This window comes from Lolium rigidum, chromosome 7 (assembly GCF_022539505.1).
Source record: "Lolium rigidum isolate FL_2022 chromosome 7, APGP_CSIRO_Lrig_0.1, whole genome shotgun sequence".
Lineage (NCBI taxonomy): Eukaryota > Viridiplantae > Streptophyta > Magnoliopsida > Poales > Poaceae > Lolium > Lolium rigidum.
Genome location: NC_061514.1, coordinates 18,232,041 through 18,239,352, shown reverse-complemented (window position 1 = coordinate 18,239,352; position 7,312 = coordinate 18,232,041). Strand labels below are relative to the sequence as shown.

The 7,312-nt window shown below is 38.5% G+C and overlaps 1 long non-coding RNA gene across 2 annotated transcripts; it reads left to right on the top strand.

The window, feature by feature from the left end:
- The first annotated feature begins 2,114 nt into the window (after positions 1–2,114).
- Positions 2,115–4,579, top strand: LOC124679166. 2 transcript variants are annotated; one of them, XR_006994845.1, is made up of 5 exons: positions 2,115–2,220; positions 2,688–2,769; positions 3,507–3,573; positions 4,087–4,135; positions 4,293–4,579. It is a non-coding gene; the product is annotated as an uncharacterized LOC124679166 (long non-coding RNA). The 2 variants fall into 2 exon arrangements; XR_006994846.1 differs by having other exon boundaries at positions 4,289–4,579.
- Positions 4,580–7,312: the final 2,733 nt, after the last annotated feature.

Here is a 7,312-nt window from a genome sequence, read left to right as displayed (position 1 = left end):
CAGATATTTGAAATCTGAAATGTTTAAAAAATATATATGAACATTTTTCTAAAATGAAACGTAAACTAATTTTTTTTCGAAAACCGACAAAAACATTGACAAAAAATCGAAAACTCGAAAAGACATGAAAAACCAGTAAGAAAATTGGCAAAAAAAACTAAGCCATGTTATTGAGTAACTTTCAATTTAAATTTCAAATTCGAAATTTCTTTAAATTTAAAATTTCTTGAACATTTTTAAAATTTTATATTTGAACATTCCTGAAATTTGGAATTTTTCTAATTTTGAATGTTTTCCAAATTTGAATTTTTTTCAAATTACGTTTTTAACCTAAAACATAAAACGAGAAAATAGAAAAAATAAACACTGAACAATAAAACCGAAAATAAAAAAGGAAGCAACAAATAAAAGAAAAGGAAAAAAGAATGAAAGAAAGAAATAGGCAAAAAAATTGCTTAATCAGGCCAGCCTATAATGCTAGCGAGGTGTGCGGCACGCAATGTGTCGACCCTATCGGCCTATAGGATTCACCGAGAACTGTGGCAAATTGGCAGCCAGTGGTATACACCGAGCAGGTCGGTGCTTCACTGCACGCCCCTGATCGGGTATTGGACCTGCTCCATTTTCTTTCTTTTTTTGCTTTTTTGCTTTTTTAGTTTTGTGTTTCTATTTTACTTTTTTATTTTTCTATTTAATTTTTTGATTTCTAATCTTTTCTGGTTTTTTCCTTTTTCAATTTTTTTTTAAAAATAAAATTGATTTTTTCAAATTTGAAAATTGTTTGAATTTTATAAGCGCTCGAATTTTACAAACTTTCAGAAATGTTCAAATTCAGAAATGTTGATATATTAAAAAAGATATACAAAATAGGGCTATCGACTAAAGATTGCAATCTACTAGAACTCTACCTTATTCAGCCATAAAACGCTAAAAGTGTTGTTGCAACTTCTCCACAAGAAATCTAGCAACTGTTTGACAGATCAGTAGAACTGTTTGAGCCACCTTCGACACCAAGAAGAGGACTAGACTATCACATCTCATCGGTGCTTCACCCAATTAGATGCAGGTTGTATCGTTACTCACTTCGTTAGGGGACAGAAACCCAGAAGCAAATATCTGAAATGCTTGCAAGTGGTGTTATCAAGATGGGAAAATGTGCATTTTCTTCCCCTATCATTGTGGGGCGCAAGAAAGATTTTACTTGGCGACTTCTTGTGGATTAAATAGGTCTGAATGCCTTAACAATTATATCAAAATACCCGATGTCTGTAATCGGCAAATTCCTCCTATAAAAGCTCCAAGACTACCCGCTCAACCAGGCCATCCAAAAGGGGCAAACCAATCTGGTTCGTCCAATCAGCATGCAACAGTAAATTACTGCTTCGGCTTTTCAGCACAACCGTTCGATGCAGTAGTTTTTTCTGCACTTTCTTCTCTTTAAACGAGCCAATGACTTATGGGACCAGTTGCGTGTGGAGCCCGCCGGTCGGAGGCAGCCACGCCCGCTTGTTCAAGTCACCATCTTCCTCCCTCACGCGTGGGACAGTAAAACCCTAGATCGCGGGCGCCCAATCCTCGCGTCTCCTTCATTCTCCCCCAATCCGCCGCCTCCTCTCGTTTCCTCTCCCCCACTCGGAAGCAGCACACCGCTGCTCAACTGGAGGCGCGACAAACGTCCGCGCGGAGGCGATGCGGCAGCGGCGGCTGGCGGCGCGCATCCTCGATTTAGTCCAGCGGCGGCTGGCCGCACGGGCCGGCGGCTGAAGGCATCTACCGAGCGGTGGCGAGGGCTGGCAGTGCGCACCCTAGAGGCTCAGGTGAGCCTGCCGGGGCGGCGGCGAGCAGGCCATGAACGGGGCGGTGGCGCCTCGTTTCTTTTCTCCCTCGAGATCTTGCACGGGATTGGCCCAATCCTCACCTCCCGCGCCCTCTTCTGCCTCCCTGCCTCGTCTCCTTCCATCCTCGTTCTTTAGTTTTAGCCATGGAGGACGCGGATCAAGTGGCAGGGCAGCACAGGGCTAAGATTTGTTCAGGTTTGGTTCTTCCTCCTCTCTCTGTCTCTTCCACTCCGTCTCTCTCTATTCCCACTCTCGTTTCTCCCATGATGAACGGAGGGGGTCGGCTGTAGGGAACGGAGGAGGATGGTTGCGCCACCATACGTGCTTCCACGACTGCCTACACCACTTCTCGTCTTCCTCCTAGCCAAAATCATGCCTAAAGGTTAGCACTTCAGATTCTCCAGAACCCCATCTTGATCCCCTTTCCTATGGCAGATTTACCTCACGTTTGCCTTTTTAGTTGGTCATGTGCTTGCACGTGTGTATTATTTGCTAGATCTGAAGTATTCTTCACCAAATCGTTGTTTTTTTTGTAGCACAAAATTTCATAGCTGCATTTTTTATTATTTAGTTCACACGCATGAGCTTGCATCCCATAGTTAGACAGATTTTTTTGTTTACACCTCTTTTTCCTGGAGTTCACACGCATGAGCTTGCATCCCATAATATTTTCTTGCTTTTCTCACTGAATGTGTCCTAGAATTTATTTGTCCTAGAATATTGACTTGCTTTTCTCAACGAAATGGGAACAATGTGGTTTCTCTCTCCCAGATTTGTTACTACCGAGAATGGAATTGGAAAAGAGATGCTATTGCTGTTGTCCATGTCTAATAGATACACAATGTACAGGGTTGTACAGGGTTTGGGCTGGAGCATTGGAGCTCCGACGCTTGCGCCGCTGTGCCCCAAAGTCGTGAAATGGCTTCTACTGGTATTCCCTCTCTATTCTTATCAATATCTATCGGGTTGCTGCAATCTATGTCTCACCACTTTGTTTTTTTTTTGAGTCAATCACTCTGATATATGAGGTGAAAAATACGGTGAGAGCATAGTAGTACATGTTGGAAGGTTACCAAGCCTAATTTGTGGGCGGGTAGATATCTACAAGCTATGGAATATATTAAGTTAATTAGAAACTAGAATAAATAAATTGGCAATGATGTCCTGCTTTCTAATTTTGTTCACAAGGCTTGTATTCCGGTCTGTATGTCAAGTAACGCTCTGAGTCATTAGTTCTAGATTGGGTCTTTTATTTTTTCCTTGCTTTATCCCTCGACTCTGCTGCACTATATTCTGTTCTAATTCATAGTGGCATGATCAGTGAATAATAGATGTGCTTAAATTATGGTGTTGGTGATAAGAAAAAATTGCGAATGTAATATATTGGTACCGATGGAAGTTTTTTTTGCAAGTTTAGAGATTGGTTGGTACCTGCCTAATGTTTACCCAAAACCCAGAATGTGTACTTTGCATAGACTGCTTCATCTTTGTATTAATCTGCCAGCTTTGATTTGTTCTCTCCATCAAATGAATTAATTGTTTCACCATCAAAATAGGCAATAATGCATGCAAATCGCCGAATGAAATGAATAAATGTTGTGATAGATTCTAGCTACAGATGTCTTCACTTTGATAGTAAACCAACATTTTTTTTTGGTTCCATTGCAGGATTCTAGAAAATAATAAGCAAGCCAAGTGACTGATTTTTGTAGACAGATGTTCACAGGGCTAGAAGGTAAATATGTATGCCCATTTATTTTGCTTTTTTGTTCCTCCAGTGATTGAGGTGTTGGATGAACACATTATTAGTTTGATTTCGATGGTATTTTCAGGTTAAGCCAGGAACAACCTTAGTTGAGCCATTACTGCATAAATATGAAGGTATATGATCAGCCCGCTTTTTTTTATTGTATGGTGGATAATATCGTATTTTTGGTTCCTTATATTAACATCACCTTTTGCCTCTGCATCTGCACTGTGGTAGATACTGCCTCCGAATGAAATGAATAAATGTTGTGATAGATTCTAGCTACAAATGTCTTCACTTTGATAGTAAACCAACATTTTTTTTGGTTCCATTGCAGGATTCTAGAAAATAATAAGCAAGCCAAGTGACTGATTTTTGTAGACAGATGTTCACAGGGCTAGAAGGTAAATATGTATGCCCATTTATTTTGCTTTTTTGTTCCTCCAGTGATTGAGGTGTTGGATGAGCACATTATTAGTTTGATTTCGATGGTATTTTCAGGTTAAGCCAGGAACAACCTTAGTTGAGCCATTACTGCATAAATATGAAGGTATATGATCAGCCCGCTTTTTTTATTGTATGGTGGATAATATCGTATTTTTGGTTCCTTATATTAACATCACCTTTTGCCTCTGCATCTGCACTGTGGTAGATACTGCCTAAGTATATTGCGGTTCTTTTGCGTAGGTACTTTTGTCGGAAGGTAGTGAGAATGACAGTGGAGCTTGAGAAATCTTTTACGGAAGGGATTTACAGCCATAATCAATGGTCATCAAATTGTACCACATGAGACATATCTCCATTTCATAGATCTTGCTGAAAATATTAGGTGGCTGAATTTACCGACAAGAAGCCACGGGGCAGTGCGGACAAGAATCAGCAGGGGCGGCGGTTCTCCGCCTAGAGGAGTTAGATGGGAGAGGAAGGAGGGCGGCGACAGGAGGGAAGAGCAGGTGGCCTTGGTTCATGGAGAATGACTGATGCCCATCCGGATCCCATCTACCTTCTTTTTTGTAAGCCATCTGGTCTAATTTGGTTCCCAATTTTAGCTCATATTTTCATCATGTTTGCGCTGCAGATCCTCACAGTACTTGTTTTCAAATCTAAAAAGTTCTGTCACTGTAGGATGAGAAGCTCATCTTGCTTGTCTTCTCCTTCCCTGCTGCAGATGTTTGGCTACGACTTGTAATGTTTGGGTTTGGGAGGTGGTAGACTATTCCGCTAGCTATGACAACATCCAACATTGGTGCACGAAGATTCAGTGGTTGTTTCCGCCATATTATTTATGCCTATGTCGATGCTATCATCGTACTGCCATGCTTTATTCTACTGACGTCTTCGTCCGAAGGTGGATACCTCCTCCTTTTTACTAATAACTTAGTGTTTGTGTTTTTTGAATACAGATTCATTAGTTGTTCCTATTTTCAAGGATAATTGAGTGGCATGGCTGTATTTTGGTGGTACTTTGTATGGAAACCTTAATTATGACCTCGGAAGCATAAAGTTGAGGTGATATTAGTTACTGGATCGTCAAATAGTTGATTTTAGCATCAAGATTCATCTTTGCTCGGTCTTGCATTATGGAATAACTATTTTTCTGAACATGGGATTGGCTTATTTGATCTATATGTAATTAACAAGTATGTAGTGTTCAGATTAATGCATAGATTTTAGTAGGAACGATTTAATCGATGTTCATGTTGTACAGTTTGCTAGCTTTGTCGACCTATCTGTTTATTATGATCTTCATACGGAACCTATACAATGACATGGAAAAATGATAGGCATGAGCGGCATAGTATAATCCCAGATCACTGGTAGATGCATGGGACTGTCATCCGATACATCATATAGCATGTCTTTGAAACACTGGCATCGGTATTCGAATATTCAAAGTTTTTGTTGAGATATTCTGTCAAATATTATTTAGATAGGCAAGTGTATTCATATAATATTTTCATTTCAGTTCCATCAGTGTTTGGAAAGTACATATTAGTGTTGAGATCTTAGTGTGTTGAATATTAACAATGGTTGTGCTGAGATCTTAATGGCATTTGGTCCCAAAATTACGTACTGCAAAGTGGTTCTGCATAGGTTCCATTTTGAGCCTGTATAATGCCATAAAAAGTAATAGGCATAAATGGTATGGTTTCTTGCTTTATATCATCCCAAATGAAGCCGTGATTTGTGATTATAAAGCAAAAGTTCCTGTGTGGATGCAGATGTAAGATTTATAAGCCAATGTAACTCAGTGCAAGTAGTATACTTTTGCAAGTTACCATAAAAAGTAATAGGCATAATTGGTATAGTTTCTTGCTTTATATCATCCCAAATGAAGCCGTGATTTGTGATTATAAAGCAAAAGTTCCTAGGTGGATGCAGATATAATATTTATAAGCCAATGTAATTCAGTGCAAGTTACTTGTTTACTTTTGCAAGTTACTTGTATAGTTTTTAACATTGGAAACTAAATTTCTCTTGCTTTTTTGTACTTTTTTCATTGCTATTTTCTAAACTATTTTGTCATAGCTTTTCCTGTATGCTTTGTAATCACAAATGTTTGTACGTTCTTGATAGTCCTGTTACATGGAAAATGCATGTGGTTTGATCCAGTGGCGAAGGACGGAAAAAATTTGAGGTAGGGCAAACAAAAAAAAGATCAAATACCAAAATAATCGTAAGACATGAATGCCACATATGATTCTAACGAAATAACTTAGTACGATAAAAACAAAGACATATTTGATATACATAACAATAATGACACCTCAATTCTAAGGCTTTACTTTTTTTTGTAAACGGAATAATTTCGTTAGCTATCTAATCTAAAACTATAGTTCATATCCTTAACTCATGTACCTATCTGAATTTTCTCCCGTTCTGAACCTTGCAATCAGATGTTGGAGCTGATGAGATGATCAAGTTTGGGTTGAGGAGTGTCCTTTTCTGGCTAATAATGCAAAGGTATCATCTTAACAACATTTTATCTTAATGTCAATGGGACTAATGTTCATGCTCTTAATCTATAATTATATTGTAAAGCAGTAATATTTTTGTTTTGCTTATATAGGATTTTTTAGAATTTAACATAATATATAGCGTATTGCTCCATAATAATCTACAAATAAATGATTACTAAGATCGTTTGGACTGAATAAATCTCAGAAAGCAATGAAGAACTGCATTTTACTTGCTTTAAGCTGGAAAGAATACAATATTTACAGTGCTTTTGATCTGGCGTGAAGTACTTTATGTGGTATAAATGCACCAATTTTGTATTTCTTCTTTGCCTAGAAATGGCCAATTCTGCATGTAACATGTTCCATTGAGTTTTCTTTATGTTTTTGCATGCTAACATTCTTGCTGGTGGTACATGTTTGGTGTTGGTTAATTCACAGAGGAATAAAAAAAGCAGGAAGGTGCATGAATAAGAGAACATGGAGGCATATGTCATAGTGGCTGATTTGGAGGAAGGATTAATATTTTCTAGCATCCCATTATGCTTGAATAAGAACAATAGATTTATTTCCGTATTGGCAGCAAACACGCATGCTGATTGGCTATTCAACATTATCTTGCAGTTCACTGTCATGGCAATGAAACTTCAGTTCACTAGGTTAGCCCTTCTCATGATGTATTTATTTTCCTTTGACCTGAACTAGCAGTAATAGTGGTTCCAGGAGGCTAGTATGCTTTTCCAAATACCTATGTCTGCCATATAATGCTT